Source organism: Tyto alba, unplaced genomic scaffold (assembly GCF_018691265.1).
Source record: "Tyto alba isolate M040663 unplaced genomic scaffold, T.alba_DEE_v4.0 Super-Scaffold_13, whole genome shotgun sequence".
NCBI lineage: Eukaryota > Metazoa > Chordata > Aves > Strigiformes > Tytonidae > Tyto > Tyto alba.
Genome location: NW_024881275.1, coordinates 38,260,760 through 38,285,320, shown reverse-complemented (window position 1 = coordinate 38,285,320; position 24,561 = coordinate 38,260,760).

Genomic DNA, 24,561 nt, shown 5'->3' with positions numbered 1-24,561 from the left:
TTCTCTAGTGATAGATCAGCCTCTCTCTAAGAATCTCAACTTTTGCGCAGAGACTATCTTGTGTCATCATCATAGCTTAGCTATAGGACTTTTCTAAGAAACGAGAGAAAGTTGTGACAAAATATGCATATGCCGTTAAAAACGTATGCATTTTAGGGGATTTCTGACAATACAGCTCTTAATTTTTTGATACATATTTACATTTGATCTGCAGTCATGTTGAAGCTTAGCAATTGTGAGTAAATATTGAAGAACTTGTGTAGTTGTTCAAATGTAAAAGGAATTCACTGCTAAATGAAATCTTTATTTATGATATAAAATGAAAATGGAAGTAAACTTTTTATAATCACAAGTACACAAATTGATGAGATTCTAGATAGCTAATTATTGTTTATAGCTCTTTTGGAAAGAATATAATTTTGGGGAGTTGGTTGAGTAGAAAGACTTACGCTAATTAGTTTCTATTTTTGCTTTCACCTTAGATTTAACTGGATTCCCTAGAATAACACTTACTTTGAGGAAATGTCTCTGGTATGTACCCTGATCAAAATCAAAGGAAATGCTACCAGTATGTATTCCTGTGAAAGCAGGTCTGAACCTTGACTTTATTAAATCCAGTAGTGTGAGGGAATAAGTTTAGATTTGTATGATGCTTACTTGAAAACAAGTAGTCAGATTTCAGGAAATTAAGCTTGCATATTGTTCCTAGAATCATACAGTAATTTAGGTAGGAAGGGACCTCTGGTAACACGATTCACTTACCCATGCAGAGCAGGGACAATTTATATCATGTTGGAGATTCATCTGGCCAACATTTTAATATCTCCAGGGAGTGGGAATCACAGCCTCTCTAGACAATCCCATTTGGTGGTTTGAGTATCGTAACTGTGAAACATTTCTAATATCAAACTGGAATTTTCCATGCTTCAACATCTCTTCCTGCCTCTGTGTACCTCAGGATGAGTCCGACACATAGTTTTCTGAACCTTTCCACAGGAGTAAGCTCTTTCCCTGGCCTTCTTTCCTTCTGAATGAAAAATAATTTTTTCACTGCCTCAGCCTCTCTTTGCATAGCATGAAGCCTCCCTCTTATTCTGACACTAAAGTAAAAGAAAAAATGTGAATTAGCATCATTCAAAATTGAGAGCAAAAGTAAAAAGATGACTAGATGACTTTAAATGCTCCTGAGCACAGATAGCATCTATATGCTCCTGCAAGGCATTGTAAATGATCTGCCAGTTTTAAGAAAATACCAAACTTTTTTCAGGTTTAGGTGAATTCTTCTGATAGATGTTATTGTTATTTTTTGAGGATCAACCTTTCTCCCACCCATCCCCCCAAGTAAAAATAGAGAAAGTTTTACTCTAGTATTAGGATGTAGCATCTGCAGAGGAGTAAATTTCTCCACTACCCTCATTTAGCATAATTTAAATGAACAACTCAGAGGAAAATAAAGTGCAAAAAACTCCTCATATTTGCATTAGGCTTTTAAATTTTTATTTTTATTTAAAGAAACTAGCACATCAAATTGATCCAGTGATGACAGATTTCAAGAGAAAGACTTAAAGGATTAAATCCCTTAAGGTTTTGAAAGACAGAAAAGTAGCACAGCCATAAACTGCAACCATCATGAAAATCCTTTGCTACTTAAAAAGACATTGATCTTTGAATGAGAAAATCAGGATATACAGAGTCACATTTGCAACTAGTGTCTTACAATCCAACTTTCCAGTGTCACAAATGTATGCGGAACAAGTTCTTGGCAGCACTGCAAGTAGCATTAAATCTGCTTTGACATGTTTTTGAGGATAAAACCATGCCTGAGAATATTCAAAATACGCTAATGATTTCAGGGGTCCTCAACTTTTGGGACAGGACAACTTCGTACTTAATTTGCAGTATCCTAGATGATGGCGCCCTTTCTGAAGTGTCATTCGAACGAAGGCAGGAGGGAGTTGCCCATTTTTCTATTTGTATCTATATATTGACCATATTCCAGGGGAAAAAAAAAATAAAGTGACTACAGTCTGAAAATCATTTGGGGACTGTAGTCACGAGTAAAATGACTGACTAATTTAATTCACTGCAACATAAATCAATTACCACTTTTCAAGTCAAACGTACTAAACTGATTTTTTGCAGTGCCATAAGAACAGAATACTATATGGAGTTTTAAAATCTTTTGTAACCAGATAGTATATGGGTATTTGTTTCCAGGGAAAAGACTAATTACAATGAATTACAATTAAATCAAAAGGTTTAAAAATAGCTCAAATAGCTCCTACCTACAAGAAAATGTACTTCTACATGGTCAACAAACCTCAATGTTTGAGTAAAAATTTGTATGCATGTGTAATAATCTTCATTTATCCATGAAAAGCAATGATGGATGCTTTGTAAGTATGGAGTTACACAGTGTGGGATTCTGCCACCTATCCTAAATTTTGGATTGTCAATTAGTAATTCAGTGCATTTCTTCTATGCCACTGGCCTGGTCAATTAAATGTTAGTAAAATAAAAGACTGATGACTGAGTGCAGATTTTGTTAATTACAAAACCCCAAACATTTGCATTATATTCTTAAATTGCAAGCTAGAAAGAGAAAATAAAGCTCTGGAAGCCAAGAGACAAACGGGAAATGAATTAAGATCAAAGGGGAATGTTATTACAGGGCAGTGCAGGGAAAATAAATGACATTTTTGAAAGGTTAAAAATGAATCTTATAAATCTCATTTGGAAACAACCACATGAGGAAAGATTCTGCACTAATTTACATAGTTTTGCATTTAATATCACTTTTATTTTTATCCAGTTTTAATTTCTGTGTTAACTTTAGGCATTATGTGCTGATAGTAATTTTAACAATCTCTCTAGAAAATATTTTCATTTTTTTGATGGTTAGATTTTATATGGGTACATATGCTCTTAAACTCTCAAACTGTACAAGGAACAATGTGCCATCAAGTACAAAAGTCCTTTTCAGAAGTGAGTGAAAAATATTGCAGTTTTCATTTAAGAAATTAAAAAATTTGTAAATGTAAAACGAAAACCTTAGTATTTGTGCACTTATGCTGATGCAGGCACTTTATCAAAAGTACCCATCTCTCTACATGATACTCTAACTGTATCATTGTGTGTAGGTTTCTAAATGCTACATAACTGGCAGTTGATAATGGCACCTTTAATACTCAGAGATATGCATTCACTGACATTTTTTGACCATAAAAATACTGATTTACTTGTGTATGTGTATGTATTTATTTTTTGCTATATCATATACTATTTATATTTTGGGTAGCATTTCAATGCAATATATTGTTATAGATTAAAATATTTACAAATAGATTTTCCCTGTTTCCTGGAGCATTGTATCATCAATAAACATATTAGAACCTTACCATTACTTAAAATCTAATAGTGTTTTTTTCTTACTGTATTTTTCATATTTCACACTAAAAAATTATTTTGACAATCAAGCTTTCAAAAACGGTTTATGTTTCAAAACTTCTTTCCACCACACTCTTATTTTATACTACAGCATTGAAACTAGATTGCTTGCTGTTACTTCTGAAAACATTTTCATCTATCATTAGTAAGAAGATAGACAGTCAGAAAGATTCAGGCATATACAACCACACTAAAGAAAATGATAAGACATTTTCAAAAAAGCATCATAAATTTAACATCTTGATATTTCTGGGTTTTCTTTGTTTTAGCTTTATTTTAAATGAACCTAGCAAACAATTTTGGCAGTGTCTCACTGCAAAGTGAAACTATGCCTGAAATTATGCAATGATCAAAGGTGAGTTCTAAGATATGCAACTCTTCAATAATGTACCACTAATGATGTTGTCTATGATTGTTAGCATTTAATTGTCTCTACAACTGATTGCAAAACATCAGCAGGTGAGATGCCAGGATATTTCAAATTTTCAAATGTTAGGTTGCTACATTAGAAAGAAACAGTTAAAGCTTTTATTAATATGACGAAATTAACTACTGTAAAGATTCTTTTCCATTGTTTATATACCATTAAAACAGTATACCATTAAAACAATGTAACTGAACAAGAATAATTTTGTACTTGAATTATTTTAATTAGTCTTTAGTTACTAATTCTGTCCCATTGAGAATCATTCAGTTCTTGTGATTTCACTGTGCCAAGAACAAAACAATTATCTTAATCGTAAAGTAATATGAAATGCAGCATACATCTATAATAGGAAAAGATATGGAAACATCTGAACTGCTGCAACATGCACACAATACCTCTGAACATTACACCCACTCCTTGGAAAATAGTTACAAATATACTGTGTCTTTTTCAGTTGTAGTCTGGAGCCTCTGATGTCTGACTTTACAGGAGGACTTACAGGACCAGATGATTTGCTTGATATCTATTCTTTTTCTTTTTTTTTTTTTTTTTTTTTGTTCTGTACTGTATATCATCTGCTTGGAAGACAATTTAAGTACCAGAGAATCTTTGCATTAGCTTTAGCTTCATCTTTATTTACAAATCTCCTCTGTCCCTCTGCTTTTGTTTTTCCTTTGTGTTTGACAAAATGCAATAAAAGCAAGATAAAGTGGCTTAAACAGATGGACTTTAACATTAGTTGTCAAAAAGGTCTCTATTTTTTAATACTGCACAGCAATAATTATAAAAGTCTTCAATCAACACCCATTTATTCTTTAATGTCAATCCTCAATCCATTGCTGACACCCCACTGTTGTATCCTCAACTGAGGTAAAAGACAGAAGAAAGGGGAACTGTCTCTTGGTTCTGTCAGGCATGAAGATTTCTGGACTTTTCCCTACCTTTTTTGGGGAATTTCTGCTTCTGAAGTCTATTTCCAAGACTTCACCAGAAAACTTCATCCCCTTTAGTAGAAAGTAAATCTGTGGCTTCTGCATCCTATCTCCTTTCCTTAATATCTGTGTTGTCTCTCTATTCTTAGCCAAATATATATATAAATTCCATGAATGACTGAAGTTCTGCATATAATATTTCCAGTGGGTAATTGTTGATCTTTGTGTTCCTGATGATCCTTTACTCCCAATCTTATCAACTCAGTAAGACATATCAGCTCTCTGCCATTCCCTGTAGCATTTTAGGACACTTCTATTATCTCTCACTTGAAATGTTACTGTAAATCTATTTTATGCCTGCAGTAAACAAAGTGTAAAACTTTTCTTTTAAACAAATATTAACAGGAGAGGAATTTTTTGGTTTAGTTTGTTTTGGTTTTTTGATATTGGTTCTCAAAATAGCATCAGTGAATTTGAGGATGAATGAGGGGAAAATAGGACACAAAATTAGTATTTATGATAGTGTGAGTTTAACTTCTAAAATGCCATGCTAGACTAATCTTAATCTGAATAATGATTGTTCCTCCAACCATTTAGTTTTAAAATCACTTTCTCCTGATCTCTAATTTCTGTCTAATTCATGAAGGATTAGAGTAGTTGAACCTCAGTGTTTTAACATTTAATTGTTATAAAAAGTCTGATAAATGAGCAGGAAGAGGACAGAGAGAAGAAGATAAAAATAAAGAATAAGCAACAGCTGACAAAAGAGGTCTGGCAACAATAGTAAGAATAAATCTCTATTAAAGTTAAGTCATACATTTCCAGTACTGGCTATGCATTACAAGAAAGGAAATTGATGAGGATTTAGCAAAAGGAATAAATTTCAGCAAGAATTCTCTTTTTAGAAAGAAACTAGAAACCATTAAAATTGAAAGAGGATTTATACAGGGTGTTAAGAGGAGATATGAGGTATATGGATACTTCATTGTAGTAAATAAGAAATTTCATTATCAGAAGAAAATTAAGCTGGAAAAAGCAAAAATGAACATTTGTTTAGAAACTACTGACTGACTCAGAGTAGAATAACAAAGCATAGTGTTGTTTTTATTCTGGTCCTCCATTTGTTCAGGTCACATCTTGGCAACATATTTACACTATTGCTGACTTGCAGACAAAAATATAATATACATGTTGAAGTTTATTTAATTTTTAAAAAATTGCCATAATAAAAATATTTGTATTCTATTTTTAACAGGCTCTCATCCCATTCAGAACCTTCTTTTATATATTGCATTATACTATGATACAATATATCATAGTATGATACACTAATAATTTATTTTTAATTAAGCATATATAGGTTTCTGAAGTAATTTCTTCTTCCTCTCCTACCAATACGCATGCATGTCAGACTTAAAGTTGTACTCTAGAAAAATCATTTAAAATAAGAAGTAATTTTTCTGTTGCTTTCCAATGTTTTGAATCACACCTTCTACATCAGATAATATTTACTCAATAAACCCATTTTGATTTACGGCAATATTTCATACCCATATGCATCTCAGATCTACAAAAATGCTAGGAAATTTCATAAAGAAAGTCCTCTATTAGCATAAAGAAGTTCTCAGAATGGTGTCCAAAACCTACTCATCTTGTGATGGCATCTGAAATACTCAATAGGCCTCATTAATTTTGTTTTTAGATGTACAGCATTCAATATTTCTAAATATGTCGATCAATGATTTCCAAAGACATTAAAATTTAAACTAAGTTTCCAATTAATTTGTCATGTTCACTGCTTTCTCCATTTGTCAATGGATGTGTAACATGGTTTATTCTGTGAAAATTGCTTTTTAGGAGAAATATTTTTCAGTGCAGTGACTGTAAAGTACGTTAAGTTTCTGAAATTGTAAGTGGTCAACACAGTTGAACATCTATTTTTTCTTAAATCTTCTCAGAGGTTAGAGATCTATATGACGTGCGGAAATAGACTCCACAATCTGATAGATTGTAAAGTAGGTATGTTTATTCAGCGCTGAGGTACACAGGGGATAACTCCTCCTATTGTGTACCCAACGTGGGGTGCTGTTACCTAAGATTTATAGAGCAAATGATTACATATTCATAATATTTCGCAACACGCCTATACATATGCAACACCTATCCCCGCTTCGTATTATAATTAGCATTTCCATAATCTCCTCCTAGTTGAGTCTGCGCAGTGTCTTCTGGTGGTGGTCGTGGGGGTCTTTGGGGATGAAGTCAAGCTCCTCTTCCTCCTGTCCGCTCTGTGACCCCAGGTTTTGCGCAGACTCAGTTTCTTACTGGCTGTTGTCCAAACCGCGGGTCTAGTTCCAACCGGCTTAGTACTGATAAAGCCTAAAGAGCTCACCGTGTTTTACAAACTGTCTGTTCACTAAGCAGAACTGTTAACCGTTATCTAAACTATTTCCCTTGAACTATTTTCTTTTGTTATCCCCTTCTTGCTATTATCCCCTTCTTGCTATTCTCATGTTAACCCTTACATCCCCTGTTCCTATCTTGGCCCTGTATCAATCCCCCCTTTTCTTATTATACTGAGTAAATTCTTTTACTTCAGCAATCCCCCAAATAATATAAAGCCTCATGCATCGCTGTTATTCTTTTAAACATTCTCCAGACCCATAAATACAAAATGATGGTTAGTACTAATAAAATTCCTAAACTACCTAGTAGAATCACAATGGGGTGTATTATAATGTTAAGAATCCCTGTTGCAGAAGGCGACCAGCCGAAAAGAGTATCCCACCAGTTGTGACTTGCATCTTGTTTTGTTCTTTGCAAAACCCTGTTTATTTCTTTTGTATCATGGTGTATAGTAACTAAAGTTTTCTCTCCGTTTCTCTGAATTTCTCTCAAGATCCCTAACAAATCTTGATGTTTAATCAATTGCCTTACTAATGTAAGGTTCATTCCAATAGGTGTAGGTGATAATTCGAGATAATTTATGATTTTAGATTTTATCAGCTGGTGGGAAACCACTGGTGCCTAATATACAAAGTCACACCCAGTAATCTTAACAAAGTTACAAATACAGAAATTAGAATGATTCCCAGTAAACAAAGTTACATTGTCAGGATCTATCTCTACGAATACACAAGCGGTTCTTAAACATATACAGCCTTGACCAGCATATATAATCACAGTTTTCTTACTATTATCTGGGTGAATTTCGAAGTGACAGATACTTTGCTCAGTGTCAAGGCATATGTCTCTGGTGTCAATTGTATTACTTTCACAGATGAACCCCTGTTGTTCTCGAGTAATACAAGATTCCACGTTTACAGTCTGCCATTTCTCATTCTCCTTCCGGGCCCATGCTCTATGCTCTGAAGGATAGAGCACTGTATCCTCATGATTCAACCCTAATGCGATGATGGAATGGATTACATAAACTGTGGCATTACGTATGGTGAGCACAAAGGCAGTAGCCATATTAGTAGTGGAGTCATAGGTAAAATTCACCATAGTCCACCAAGATTGGAATCTTCTTTCAAAATTGGTAGCTTCGTCCCAAACAGCCTTTCGGATTTCAACTGGAAAAATTCCTTCATTCCCTTCCCTTATGATCAAGGCAGCGGTTGCCTGCAGCCATAACTGTGCCTGTATACAACTAAAAGCTAAAGACACATTATTCTGGGCCATATTAAGTGCATCTAGTATTAGTCTGTGATCTTGGTCCTCATTCTTTTCCCATATTGGCAATATTTTTGAGACTTGCCATTGACTAGTTCCCAATGCCAACAAAGATGACTGCAGAGGCTGCTTTAGCCTTGTTAAATCACTTGTTGCAGTGGCCAACTTGTTCATTAATACTTCTGAATCGATTCTATTCAAGACTTCCAACCCCGTTCCTAATACTCCAGTTAAATCTCTTTTTGTTCTGCTTCCAAGGTGCATTTGTTTTTGTGTCCATCTCGTCCAGCCCTTAAAAGATGTTTCTACGAAAGGAAGACAGGCTGGTTGGATTTCGGAGATATTAGTCTGTATTATCAATTCAACACGCTTAGGAGACCAATCTGGGTTAAATAATAATTGTTGTTGGCCCACATTCCTAATCATATATGGGCCAACTTCATAAATCTTAGGCCCTGGTTTTGTTTGGGGTTGAGTTGTTTGAGTTGTGTCTGGCGCTGTTGTTGTGCTGGTTGTCTTCTCAGTTGTTGGTGTTGTTGTTGCGTTGTTTATTATTATATGAAATCTGAAGGATAATCCCAATATCGGCTGCCACTTGACCCAGAGACATACTACGGAAATTGATTGGTTAAGAGTAGAGTTATACCAACAATCTGATTTTGTTGTATCACAGACTTGGTTTGCTAAAAGGGCGCCCGGTTCCCCAGTTTCCATACGTGTTCTTACTGTGATCTGTTTTGCTGCCCAGTGAGTAGACTCATTAATTGCTCTGCATCCTATTTTAATTTCTTGTCCCAATGTTCCCTGCAATTGTTGTACTCCTTGATAGGTGTGATTCTTTTGAGTTTACATTTATCCCCTGTATAACTGTAGTAGCCAAATTTAGAGTCGTGTGTGTGCTGCCTATCCCCATACTTCCAGTATACCCAATGTGGGCCTGGGACCATGGCCATTCACTGAACCTTTGACTATACATTAAAGGAAAAATGATTATCAGACTTATCGTGAGAAGCGTAATCTTCCTGGTCGAACTTGGGTAACTTTCCATGGAGATTTATGGGCTTTCTTCACTCGGGTGTGATGTATCCAGGCCGAGTATTCCTTAATCTTGATGGCTGTGAACGTCGTGAGCAGCACCTGGAATGGCCCTTCCCACCGTGGCTCCAAGGTTTTTTTTTTCTGTAAAAGACTTAACATATACATAGTCCCCAGGTTGTATATCATGTACGGGTCCATCCAACCCTCTACCTCGAATACCAATTACATGTTTTCTGATCTTATTGAGTTGCTTCCCTAACGCCACCATGTAGGAGCTCATAATTTCATCTCCAATTTGTGTGGATATTCCTTTTTGTACCCCGTATGGTTGTCCATATAAAATTTCAAAGGGGCTCAGCCCTTCCCTTGCCCTTGGCCTTGTCCGTATGCGTAAAAGGGCCAAGGGCAAGGACTGAGGCCATGTCAGGTTTGCTTCTTGCCCCAATTTTACAATTTGCTGTTTGATTAAGTGGTTCATCTTTTCCACTTGACCGCTTGACTGAGGGCGGTACGGGGTGTGAAGCTGCCAATCTATACCCAAATGGTGGCTAATTTGTTGTACTACTTTTGAGACAAAGTGTGGTCCTCTATCTGAGGATATGATTGCCGGAACCCCAAATCGTGGTATTATTTCTTGTATCAGTACTTTAGTTACTTCCCGAGCCTTAGCGGTTCTAGTAGGGAATGCTTCTGGCCAGCCTGAAAAGGTATCAGTCAGTACCAACAAATATCGATACCCCCCTTTTCTTGGTAATTCTGTAAAATCTACTTGCCATTGTTGCCCAGGCCCGTTGCCCTTCCCAATCTGACCCATTTCTAGTTTGGGGGCGTTTTGGGGATTAGTCCGGAGGCAGATGTCGCATTGTCGAGTCACCTGCCTTACCGTGGTATACAAATTTCTGGCTACAATCTCTTTTATCAAATGACTATACAAAGCTTCTGCTCCCCAGTGTCTCTTTCTATGCTCCTCTCGTGTGAAATGCCATAGTAAACGAGAGGGGATAATTAACTTCCCCTGTGGGGTATAAGCCCACCCTTCCTTGTTATATGTCCCTTCCAGATCTGCAATAAGTTTCTGATCCTCCCTGGTATATTCTGGTTTACTTTCCAGGGAAATTTGCCTATCGGGAATAAGTGCTCCTTCAGTCTTTATCTCTATTTTGGCCGCCCGTTTTGCCTCCCTATCCGCCAGCTCGTTTCCTTTTTCCAATTCAGAGCTCACCTTTTGGTGTGCTTTAATATGCATAATTGCCACCTTCTCAGGAAGTTGAACAGCTTCCAATAGCTTCAAAATTTCTTCCGCATGTTTAATGTTTTTCCCTTGGGAGTTCAATAGTCCCCTTTCTTTCCAGATTGCTCCATGTGCATGCACAACTCCAAAAGCATACTTGGAGTCCGTGTATATGTTTATGATCTTACCCTTAGCTAGTTCCAGGGCTCGGGTTAAAGCAATTATTTCTGCCTTTTGCGCAGACGTATTTGCAGGCAGAGGTCCTGATTCTATTACCTTTTGACTGGTGGTAACGGCATACCCCGCATGTCGATTACCGTTCAGGACGTAACTGCTTCCGTCTGTGAACCAGCTCTCTTCATCCTTCATGGGGCTTTCTTTTAGGTCAGGGCGACTTGAGTATGTCGCCTCAATTGTTTCCAAGCAGTCATGGTGCACTGGTTCTCCCATGTTACCACTGAGGAAAGAAGCTGGGTTGATAATATTAGTGACTATTATCTGTACATCATCTTGTTTTACTAGTGCAGCTTGGTATCTCAGAAATCTTTGTGGGGAGAGCCAATGCCCTCCCTTCGCTTCCAGGACTGCCGACACTGTATGTGACACATAGACAGTCATTTTCTGGCCCAGAGTGAACTTCCGAGCTTCCTGTATGTTCAGTATCAGGGCAGCCACCGCTCGCAGACACCCAGGCCACCCTTTTGCAGTCGCATCTAGTTGTTTAGAGAGGTAGGCGACAGCTCGTCGATACGGACCTAGGTCTTGTGCCAGTATTCCCAGGGCAATGCCCTGCTTCTCATGAAAAAAGAGAAGAAACGGTTTACTCACATCTGGAAGTCCTAGAGCCGGGGCCAACATCAAAACCTTCTTCAGTGAATCGAAGGCTCGCTCAGCCTCCTCATCCCATTCGAGGTGCGTCTGTTCGGTGTTTGTTAGCGCATACAGGGGCTTAACAAGCAGTCCATAATTATAGATCCATAGCCTGCACCACCCCGTCATTCCCAAGAACGTTCTTAATTCTTTTACTGTCTGAGGTTTCGGGGTTTGACATATGGCCTCCTTACGGGACTGTCCCAAAGTTCTTTGCCCTGCAGTGATCTCATAGCCCAGGTAGTTTACTTTACGTTGTATCACCTGGGCTTTCTTCTTAGAGACTCGATATCCCCGTAGTCCCAAAAAATTTAACAAGCTCACCGTCCACGTTGCACGGTCCTCTTCTGTCTCAGTAGCGATCAAAATGTCGTCCACGTACTGCAATAATTTTCCTTTCTCGGATGGGGCTTCCCAGGATTCCAAGTCCTTTGCAAGCTGGTTGCCAAAAAGAGTAGGGCTATTCTTGAACCCTTGTGGCAACACCGTCCAGGTGAGTTGGGTCTTTCGACCAGTTTTAGGATTTTCCCACTCAAATGCAAACAACTTTTGGCTGGCTTTATGGAGAGGAAGGCAAAAGAAGGCGTCCTTCAAATCTAAGACAGTAAACCAAATCAACTCTGGTGTTAATACAGTTAACAGGGTATATGGGTTTGCTACCACTGGGTGGAGATCTTCAACTATTTTATTCACAGCCCGTAAGTCCTGAACCACCCTATACGACCCATCAGGTTTCCGAACGGGCAGTATAGGGGTATTGAACTCAGACTCACACTCTTCTAGTAACCCTAATTGCAAAAATTTTTCTATTACCGGTCGGATTCCTTCCCTATCCTCCCTTTTTAAAGGATACTGTTTAATTCTCACCGGTCATTGACCTTCCTTAATCTTGATCTCAATCGGTAGAGCGTTTTTCGCCCTTCCAGGTACATCGGTAGCCCAAACTCCCGGATATACTTGGTCTAAAATTTCCTCACTAATTTCTCCTCCTGACGAAGAACTAGTTAGAGTGAGACTCAGCACTTGAATGTACTGCTGATCTTTTACCTCCAAGGTGACTTCCCCTTTTTTCAAAGAAAATTTTTGCTTCCAGTTGTTCCAGCAAGTCCCTCCCCAGGAGAGCTTTTGGGGAGTTAGGCATATAAAGGAATTTATGAATTCCCCATTGCTTTCCCAATTTATACTCTAAAGGTTTACAAAAATACGCCTTTTCAGATTGGCCGGTCGCTCCCTTTACCATAACAGAGTCGTCCCCCAGTGGTATTAAAGCTTGATTCAAAACAGAGTACGTTGCTCCTGTGTCTACCAAAAGTTCTACTTCTTCTTGTTCTCTCCCCAGCTTAAGTTTAACCAGTGGATCCACCAGGGTAGATCCCCCAGGTTCCCGTCAGTCCTCTGTTACATTTGCTATTTTTACATTCATTGAAGCCTTCCCACTTTCCGTAGGGTGCAGCTTCTGAAGTTTTCCACCTTATCCACCTTTGTACATCTCTGTCCAATACTACATGATGAGCAACACCTCTTTAGCTTACCCCTACTTTCCTTACTTTCTCGTTCAAGTGCGAGCACCATAGGGTCCTGTGGGGGTACTAACCCACAGTCCCTTTGCCACTCTGGGTGGTTTCGCAAAGTGAAAAACATATCTGCATATGATACCTCATCCCATTTTCCTTCTCTCCTTAAAAAACAACATAAGTTGTAACAAAGTGTTATAGTCCAGTGTTCCATTAAGCGGCCATTTAGCACCATCCTCCAGCTTATACAGTGGCCACCACTGATTGCAATATTACAAGAGTCTTTCTGCTTTCCGTACCTCCGCTCCCTGCAATATCCCGCCAATGGGCGAGTATACAGCCGAGAGGGCTCTTTTTTAATATCCCTCCCTGAGTATTACCCATCTTGTTTTTGTAAAACACTCACTCCAAACGCTCACACTTAACACAATCACCACACAGCATTCACTCACAATCTCACAATCTCACGGACGTCCACACACTTACAAGTCCACACACTTACAACACTTTCATCAGGAGTAAAAAAAAAAAAAAAAAAAAAAAAAACAAAACAAAACCACAACAGAACAAAGGCCTTTTCAATCACTCTTGCCTGTGGCTGCCCTCTCGGCCAACAGGTCCCCGATTGGAGCCAGCGACCGCTCTATCGGTCTGTGGCAAGGTGTAATTGCCCCCTAGACTCCCCTAACCCGCACGAATTCGCGCCTTTTCGGTGCACCTACCCGGCTTAGCTGCACACCAGACGTCTCTGCGCGATTTACCAGCTGCCCCAGCCACGCGTACGACTTACAGGCTCCTATCCTTAAACATACCGTTTGGTCCGCGGCTTCAGGAAGTCCTTGTCTGCCCCCCACGGTGAGCGGCTGGTAGCGGAGGCTCCTCCGAGGAAAGTGCTCGGGGCGCGCCTGTGAGAGTCCGCCCCGCAGTCGATCCCGTAGTCGAGCAGAGAGTCTCCTGCCTGGCTCGCCAAAACTGACGTGCGGAAATAGACTCCACAATCTGATAGATTGTAAAGTAGGTATGTTTATTCAGCGCTGAGGTACACAGGGGATAACTCCTCCTATTGTGTACCCAACGTGGGGTGCTGTTACCTAAGATTTATAGAGCAAATGATTACATATTCATAATATTTCGCAACACGCCTATACATATGCAACACCTATCCCCGCTTCGTATTATAATTAGCATTTCCATAATCTCCTCCTAGTTGAGTCTGCGCAGTGTCTTCTGGTGGTGGTCGTGGGGGTCTTTGGGGATGAAGTCAAGCTCCTCTTCCTCCTGTCCGCTCTGTGACCCCAGGTTTTGCGCAGACTCAGTTTCTTACTGGCTGTTGTCCAAACCGCGGGTCTAGTTCCAACCGGCTTAGTACTGATAAAGCCTAAAGAGCTCACCGTGTTTTACAAACTGTCTGTTCACTAAGCAGAACTGTTAACCGTTATCTAAACTATTTCCCTTGAACTATTTTCTTTTGTTATCCCCTTCTTGCTATTATCCCCTTCTTGCTATTCTCATGTTAACCCTTACATCCCCTGTTCCTATCTTGGCCCTGTATCATATATTTGTAGCACAAGAATTTGTGTCTATGGTTTCAGAGTTAGTGAAACTTCTCTTTGCCAAGTCTGACACTTTGTAAAGTATGAGCAGAGAAGTAAAACAAAAAAAGGCCACTATTTCTCCATCAAATTTGGGCATATACATGCATATTTATATATACTTAACACCATGATATGCATATACATATGTGTACAGTGTTTTCTTGTTCTCAAATGTGAGACTATCCTATATATCAATTTCAAAAATATCAGACAGATTTATTGCAGAAATAACTTTACAGGGAAGGAAAAACAACTTACGAAGTTAATATTGTAATGCAGAACTTTTAGGAAGTGAGCCTTTAAGAGTTCTTGCACTCATGGAGTCTGAACATTAACTTAATTTAGGTTAAACGTGCAGACAGCAATCTTAAAGACTTAATATTCTATACTGACTTCCAAGTAGATTTGACTTCTGTAGACTACAAACCTATACATCAGAATTTACCTAGAAATGCAGAAAAAATATAAAGAACAAATTTTACAGTGTCTGAGGGCTTATCTGACAAAATGTAATAATTGTATTTTATAGCTTCTTTTATATTAAAAAAAAAAAAATATATATAAAATAGTATATTTCACAGGGAATCAAACTAGGTTACCTGTAAAATCTCCATTTCAAATATATCCAAGATAAATCTCCAGGCTCAAATATTCAAGTATTTGAAGGTACTCTGTGCACAGAAAAAATCTGAGCTAAGATTTATTATATATATTTTTTATTAAGGTTAAAGTTGATCTTAGTCCGTGTATGAACGACGCTGAAAATATGCCGTGTTCTAACATATTAACTATATTGGTTGTAGTCCAGAGGATCAGATGATCTTCTACTTGGCATTCAGTGTCACATTTCAGTTAGACTAATGCAGGGTTCAAGATGCACTTTTATCAGATCTTTATGAATATTGGATATAATAATCCCAGGATATTCAGTGACATTAATCTCCCATTTAACATTCAGCTTTACAAAGTGATCTATAAAGCACCCTACATGAACTTACAATTGTACAAATTTATTTTATGGTCCCCAGTTTGATTCATTAATAAGATTACAAAACTCAGAGACAGTACAAAACTCGGAGTCAGACTCTTTAGAATCATTCTAGCTGTGTTGAATTCTATACCCTTCATCATATTATCTGGCTTAATAACTAAAATGGAGAATGGTGAGAAATTAAAAAGAAAAAAGGGAAGAAAAGGAGAAAAAAAAATATAAAGGAACACTTTGTCTTAGGATATCATTCATAAAAAAGACAAATTTTTACAAGATTTGTCATATTCTCTCATGTAGTCTGACATGGACTGATTTCAAATACAAAGTTTCACATAAAAGTGTGTCTGTGTGTATGTTTCTGCTTATTTGTATATGCCAATAAGTAAATTGTTGGTGTTTTGACTTTATGTTCATAAATTCATTTTGATTTTTACAAATCAAAATACTGTCTTTTTTCCCCACCTCTCTTAGGTTGTCATTTGAACATTAACTTCCACCAACAATGTGGTGTGTTATTTTTTAAATGGACAAAGGTATGTGAAAAAATAATAAACATTGTTAAGGTTCTATACACTTTAAAAAGTTATATACTCTTTAAAAACTTCTATACTTTTTTTTCCAGCCACAGCTGGTTTTGGATTAGTATATACACAACTCACTGTTTTTTTGCCATCTTTGGCATCATTAAACAAAGGTTCCACCTGTGTCATAAAAAAGTAAAGGTTACTCTAATGCATCAGGATGCAAATCTGAATGCATCAGGAAACCACACTGTTCCCATAACAGTTGAACCACAAGTTAGAGGGAATTTACACAAACTGCAGGTGGGGAAGAGTTTGTTTGGGAAAGGTTGTTGCTGAGCAGTAGGGTCATGGCTACATACAGGCCCTTTTGTAGCATCTATTTTGATTCTGACAAATTTTTTTGCAAGTGAAACATGATACTGACCCTATAACAAAAGATCAAACTAGTAGGGAGAGGAGGATGAGCTGTGTTTTCTGTGTTGCCATTATATTTTTGATTAAATTTGATTTTCACAGTATTCAGGGTATACATTCTTATGAGCAGCTATACAAAACAGAATGAGAGAAAAATTCTTGGAACAACTCCACCATTTGCAACAGTAGAAAACCTTTTGCTCTGAAACTTTATCAGGTCTAATGGCCTTGCAGTCTGAATTAATTTGACCCATACTAATGGATACCAAAGGGAGATATTTCCAGGGTAACAAAAATCAGTACAGAGTTGCTCCTGGCTTTTGAAAAATGTCAGCCTTTGTGAGGAACTGGAATAAGTCCCATGACCTTAAAATGTTTATGGGTAGAAGTACTATTTCTATGAAAAGGTCACTAGACAGCCAGTGTTTGCAGCTAGCTCAGCAGCTTTGTGCTTCTCTCCAGATGACAGCATAATTTAATGTCTCACTGATGCATTGGGCATCCAGTAGGAATTTCAAAGTAGACATCTGTCAACATGCTTGAGGAATCGGCTGTTGAGTGACACCTTTCCAATGAGCAGGCAGATAATGAGGATGATTTTGAAATAGACAAAAGACAAACACTTAGCTGAAATGAAGCTTTCAGTGTTTCCATGTGCATATTGCTTCATTAACCCAAACTGCAGTCCTTGGAGATTTCTGTAGACAGTAGGGGTATGTTTCAGATAGCAAATGAAAGGAAAAAGTCCAAAACATTATATCTATTTGTATCTATTTGAAACTTAAATATAATCACAAATTAGTTTAATGAAATTTCAGAACGTTCACTTATTTTTAAAATTCAAGACCAAATTCATTCATGATGAATTGGCTTGCATCTTAAATAAAAACTTATTTTGTAAGCAGAATTGTTAGGGCAAATTATTTTTTACTGTCTATGTTTTGTGTGTTTATGATGTTGCATTATTCTAATAATCTCTGCTGAAAAATCAATTTAAAATTACTTTTATATTCTTTCAATTTTTTATTCTGAAAAATAATAGAATATTTAAATATGTCTATCTGTCATGTCATACAAAATAAAGTATTTTGTCTGAAAAGCTAAAACCACTAAAACCACTTTGGATCTTCTCCTAGGACTAGATAATAAAAAAAAATAATAATAAAAAAAAATCCGCTACCAGCACAGATGTAGTGGTGATTGTACAAATACATTGTTGTCATGGGTTTGAGTGAGTAGTGGGGTTTTTGGTAGCAGGGGAGGGGGCCCCCTGTGAGAAGCTTCTTGATGCTCTCCCCATCTCTGCATCAAGGCTGAGACAATCAGCTGCCCTTCAACAATAACGTATTTAAGAAGGGACCTGAGAGGAGGACTGGGTATTGTGAGGAGGAGTTGGGGCAGCTGCATGAACACCAAGGTCAGTGGAGGAACGGAGGAAGAAAGGAGGGGGGAGGTGTGCCGGAGCAGAGACCCCCCTGTATCCTGTGGTAAAATGGCTTGGGGGAGGAAGTAGAGATACCAGGGGCAGACTTGATCCTGGGAAGAAGGGAGGGGTGAGGCACCATGTTTTCAAGATGTGGTAATGCTTCTCACTGTCCTACTCTGTTAAATGTTGTTGTTGTTAGTGTCTGTAATAAATCTATGTTCTTTTTTTCTTCCCCTAACAAATCTACCTTTTTCCCACGACCATTAATTAAGGGTGATTTATCCCTCCCTGTCCTATCTCAAATCCCAAGTCTTCTTCTTATTCTCTCCTTCTCAGTGCTGGGGTGGAAGGAGGGACTGAGCAGCTGCATGGTGCTCAGTTTCCCTCTGAGTTCAAACCACAACAATTCTGAATACAAGGAATTTAGGAAATGGTTTTACTGATGTCTCAGGCTATCCAACAATTTAATACAATGACACATAGTAGTATATGCATCAAAAAGCTTAAGTCGGTTCATGGCAATCTTTTTTTTTTTTTCCCCCAATTTGTTAGTTTTACTCTTGATTGTTTACTCATAGAATGGTTGGAAATTTATTGTGGTTTTATGGTTTCCATTATGTTCTTGAATACTGCATGTATATATTATTTCGCATCTATTAGAATACCTTAAAAATTTAGTAGCTGTAGCAATTTATCCTAATAGGATTGAATCCCTTTTATAAAACATTGAAATACATGTAAGCTGAATTTGCACTACTTAAGAGCTTAATTTCATCAAAAATTGATGTGAGAAACTGAGGCATATTTACTTTTAAAGTAGCTGAAAAATATTTCTATAAGTTAGCACATAATATTCTACCAGGAAAAATAGGCCTCGTAACATGAAAGAACTGAGCTGGACAGTGGTGGAAATAGGCACGTAGTAACAAAAAATTGATTGAAACTGAAGGAAAATAAAATGTTGTGCTTAAAAAAGTTATTAATTGAATAAATATTTGTAATAAGGAGCTATATTATTCTGCTTCTCTGTAAAACAAAGTACCTAACATTTAACTATGAATCCATGTTTTAGTAATAGCTCTAATCCCTCATTGTGTAGCGCTGCAGACTTTGGTCATATGTTAAGGTACTGCTTGCTTTGTTTTATACAGATCTCCATTAAAAAGTCCACTGTCATAGAGTGGATATTAGCATGGGGCTTATGCACTGGACAACGTGTTTTGTCTAGTTGAGTCCTTTTTATGTTCTTATATGAGGAAAAAATTGATCAAGGTCTGATGAAGGGAAAGAGTATCAATTATTGTAGACAGATCACAGAACCAGCAGAAGAGGAAATGTGAATAAAATAACAATCTAAAAAGAGAACAGAACTAGATGATTCTCAGATTATGAAAAGTAAATGTTAGCTATTTTAAATAACAGTCTTCAGTGAACAACTGTTCACTGAATTGAACAATTATGAATGTTATGAATTTGATCGTTTTTCAATTTTTTGTAAACCACCAGAACATGGATAGGAATTTTCTAGTATACATGTTTCAAGAAATGTAACATATGAAGGTTTTTGTGAATTGTAAATATCTACATATTATTACTCATCTGACTTGGGTGCATCAATAAAAAGTATGGTAAACATTGTTTTCTATTTTGCACTCACTGATTTTAATGGTCATCTCAAATTCAAAATAACTATGGATATTGTCATGTCATTGTGGACAATTGAAATAACAGAGGAGATGTTTTCCATATTTTGAATCAATTATATTTCCATTTTTTTCAGACAAAATATTTATATATAACATGCTTCAAAGATCAGCTAAAAAAAGAAAAAAAATAGCAGTGATGATTTATAGTTAGAATAGAGTGAAAAGATAGGTATAACATGCAAATAGAACAGAACTATTAAAGAATTCTAACAAGGCATGTATTTTCCAGTTCAAGATAAATTCAGAAAAACACACCTTCTTAAAAATAGCTTATCATATTAATAATAATAATAATATTAATATTAATGTCTCTTAATGATCCCTCTGGGTTCCAGATTTGGATGTCAAGTCTAATTAGCATATTTATTCTAGCTACTATTCAATATTGGGTCAAAGAAGAACTTTACCATGTGAAATTTACAGAAGCTGTACCTCCTTATACTGGATTTGATATGCTGCTTCCAGGTGAGCCTTTCTTTTTAAGTCTGGTTTGTACGTAATCACAGGGTGGTATATAAAAGGTAAAGCATACAATTAGAGTTAGACATATATTTGTTTTAGTACAGAGTACTTGATAGCACTGTATTTATGATCTACTACAATGCATTTGAAAGACACAGTAAACTATTTTCCCTTCTCTAATTTACCATTATACAAATTGCTTCAGATCAAAAGCCTAGTGAAACACTGCTGAGTCGATATACAACTCTTCAGAAAATTTCTTAGTTATGACGCCTCTTTATGCTGAGATGAATTATAACCACAAAAATCCTTTAAACACTAATGGACATGATTTCTACAGGCCTAACACAGGGACAGCAAATTCATTCAGGTTTAATAAACAAACCACTGTTTTTCCTCAGACCCCTTGTTTTGACATATGAACATGTTACATCTAGGTAGCAAATTATCATGGACTGGCAACTGCTTGTGTGTACAATTTTACCCAGCAGTAACCTGCAGTAAAATAAAATACTTTGTTCCTACTATGAAAGAAGATTGCACAGTTATTGCAGTTCAGCTATGTGTTGGGTTTGTGTGTTTGTCAGAGTTTTGGTAGTGGGAGAGAGAGCTATAGCACTGGTCCCTGTGAGAAGCTTCTTGAAAGACCCCTGGCTACAAGTCAGACCCACTTCTGCACCAAGGCCGAGCCAATTAGTGACAGTGACTGCACCTCTGTGATAATGTATTTAAGAAGCGGAACCTGATAGGGAAAGGAGTGGTGAGGGAAATACCAATGCCAACACAGAGGTCAGTGGAAGAAAGTAGGAGGGGGTGGGAGGCAGGTGTGCCAGAGCAGAGACCCTCCTGCAGCCTGTGGTGAGAGGGCAGGCGGCTCCCCTGCAGCCCACAGAGCTCAGTGCCAGTGACCATAATGGGTGATCCACCCCTCATTGTCCTTGTCTCATTTCCTAAGCCTTTTGTTTTATTTTGTCTTCTCCATCCCTGAAGGGGAAGGAATGAGAGAGTAGCTGCAAGGTGCTCAGTTGCCCTCTGGGATCAAACCATGACAAGCTAATATGAAATAATGTATTAAGTAAGTCTCAACAATGTCTTTGCTGCAACTTTGAAAATAAACTTTTGTAGTTCTTTAAACATAGATGTAACTATTTTCCTGGTTTACATATTCTATGCAGTTATTATTCTTGCTATACCTAGAAAAAAGTGTTGATGTATTCCATGAAGAATATTATATGTCTTGCATTATGTAGACTTCTCTCACTCTTCTTAACTGTCAGTGTAAAGATTATTGAAGCAAGATGTTCTAATGTTGTATATAGCTTAATGACATTCAAATCAATATCTCCTTCTAAGCTACGTGCTTTAAAGAGATGTCCAGTGAAAAACGTTCTTCAATTTTTGCTGAGTTTATGATACGAATGTACAAAGATGTTCTTTTTATATCTTTTATATCTTTTGGTATCTTTTACCAGTTTCTTTAGAACAGAAAAGTAGAATATATGAATACATGACAGAAAAAAATATATTTTCCTCTATTCTTTCTCTTCAAACTGTTTTGACTCATTCAGATCTTACAGTTACTTAGTATATCAATACCTTATTCCCAGAACATACACTTATTTGAAAACAAAAATAGGGAAAGAGAACAAGAAAATTAAGGCATGCATAAAGAACACAAAAAGTTGAACTAGTATCAGTTTGAAGTGAATGTTTAGATTAGACCTAACTGGGTCATGCAAATAATTTCTTGAAGCCTGTATTCAGATCAAAACCAGAAACTGAATAACTCTTATTTTCAGTTATTTCATTGCTGTGGTGATTTTTATTTTCCTTTATACTTTTTAATATTAGTCATCTTACTTCAGGATATTAAGTATAAATTAAGCATATATCTAAAATATAAGCATCTATCTGTCAAACTTTATTAATTTAATAGGGTAATTAGATTATAAAGCCAACTCAAAAGTTAGGAAGTACTAGAATTAAAACTGTGTAGGAACATTTATTTTAGTTACATTTTCCAGGTCTCTTGATTTGGACAGATTTGCTCTTTCACCAAACTTTATGTGTCTAATATCCTCTAGTTCACATAATCTGTGCCATGAGATATAACAGACCACACAGATATGGAACATTTCCATATACAGTTTAACCTCTGTTTTCAGCTTTATTCTCAAAAGGTTTATGCATTTATTAATCTATACCTTGCATTAAAAGTATTTAAAATACTGTGTGGACAAATAAGCTTATTATTATATAGTGATTTTTTTTTTTTTACACCATTTCAGCAGTGATGCATAGGGCTTAATTATCTAACTTTATTTAAATCAGGGGACTGCTTAGGTTATTATTTGAAAAAGGCAAAAAAAAAAAAAGAATTAAATACATATCAAAGAAAAAAAAAATGAAACAAATTAGTCAACTAGATTTTTAAACCAAAATAATTTCAAAAGCATTATAAAAAACTCCCTGCTTTCAACCTTAAAAGGAACTACTATACATGTTTGCAGTGTAGAAAAAATAAGAAATAATTCCTTAGACTATATATTACATTGCTTCTTTATTTAAGAAGTGTATTTTACTGCCAGAGATACCTTAGTGTACACTGAAAAAACACTGAAATGTGTAATGTGAGAACTTCTATGAACAGTCAAGGATGGATGCTTGAAAATTTGTATCTTTTACTATTTACAAGAATAAACAGTTCCTATTGTGGTGGGAAGATCCCTCAGTCACTTAAAGGAGAATAAATTATACCTTTCCAGGGAAAGGTATATATACTGATGATTCAAAAGCTTCAATGGAAAACAATATAAATTGTCCTAGAAAAACTGAGTTTAATCCCACAGTTTCTTGAGATTATACTTTTAAACTTTACAATATAGTTTTAACTGACTATTATGATCCAAGTGGAAAAAGGTTGCTATCAGTTACCTAAAATGTATTGTTGCCCCAGAGTGACTATTTACTATTTATTTCTAATAGTATACAACTGTCCAGATGTCTTAGGACAGTTGTATATAAAGCAGCAGAGGAACAAAACAGCTACAGTGACAAACTTCTCAACATAAATGTCTGCTAAGGGAATGAACTGAAAAAGAATACTCACACATCAGAGAAAAAAAAAAAAAAAAAACAAAACAAAAAAAACAACTAAAAGAGCAATAATTTTTGTCAAGAATTAAAGCAACTGCTCTTCTGAGAACTCTTCACACAAGCGGTTCAAGGCACTTTCCTAAAACAAAAGGCAAAAAAAGCAGGATTTATTTCACAGGGAAAGAGTATATTTCATGTCTTTTACAACTTTTCAGTTTATAGAGTTATGCCTGTTTTTTTTCTAGATGTTCCTATCTCAAGAAGATTAGCTGCTTTCTATATACGTAAGATTCCAGAACTTTAAACTTCTTTTCATTCTGAATTGTCTCTTCTTACACTTCTTTCTTAGTGGTAAATTCTGCTGGTTTTAAATTGTTTGAATATTTTACTCTTCAGTTTATCAAAACTTTATCTTAACTTTAATTGTGTTTATCTTATTTATCTTTCTGTCCTCCTATCTTGTCCATTATTGTTAATTATAAGCAAAATAATCTACAGACAGCTCTCTCTGCTCTCAAAAGTTTTCAGATAACACTTCCCTTAGCTGTGTCCAAGTTTTCTCTAATAAAATCCTTTGGTAATTGCCTAAATCAGAAGAAAAGTAAAATTGGTTCCACTCAGACTGGATGAGTGGAATTTCTATATCTTGTGAACTGCTGGGCACAAAAAAATCTTCATTCAACAACCAACAAACATAAATAGTTCTCTGACTATTAAAGGAGAGTAAATCATCATCACATATGATCTAGGTGGTGATATTTTATTTGTCATATTTAATCATGCACTACTACATCAAGTGACATTTCTGTGAAGCATGTCACCTCCAGCAGCCAGTAAAACAGTGAGAGAGAAAAGCACAGGAGCCTCCAGACACATAGACTTTTTCTCATACTGGAGCATTACCCAAAGTCAACATCAATAAAATGATGTATTGTCATGTTGAGATTTACATAACAAATTAGTTAGTAGCATGCTTTTGAGGTAAGATCAAAGCCTGGTTCTGCACTGCATTCTGTAATTTCCAGAATATTCCAACACTGCCCAATGAAAAAGAAAACCCTTATTTCCCCTGAAGAGGAAGCACTAAAATATCTGTAAGACATAGTTTGTCATCACAATTAATATAGTTTTTGAATAAAGTGTTTCTAGACAGGTTTTTTTTTTTGTCTATTTTTGCTCTTTGTTGTGGGATTTTTTTAATGGTACAAATACT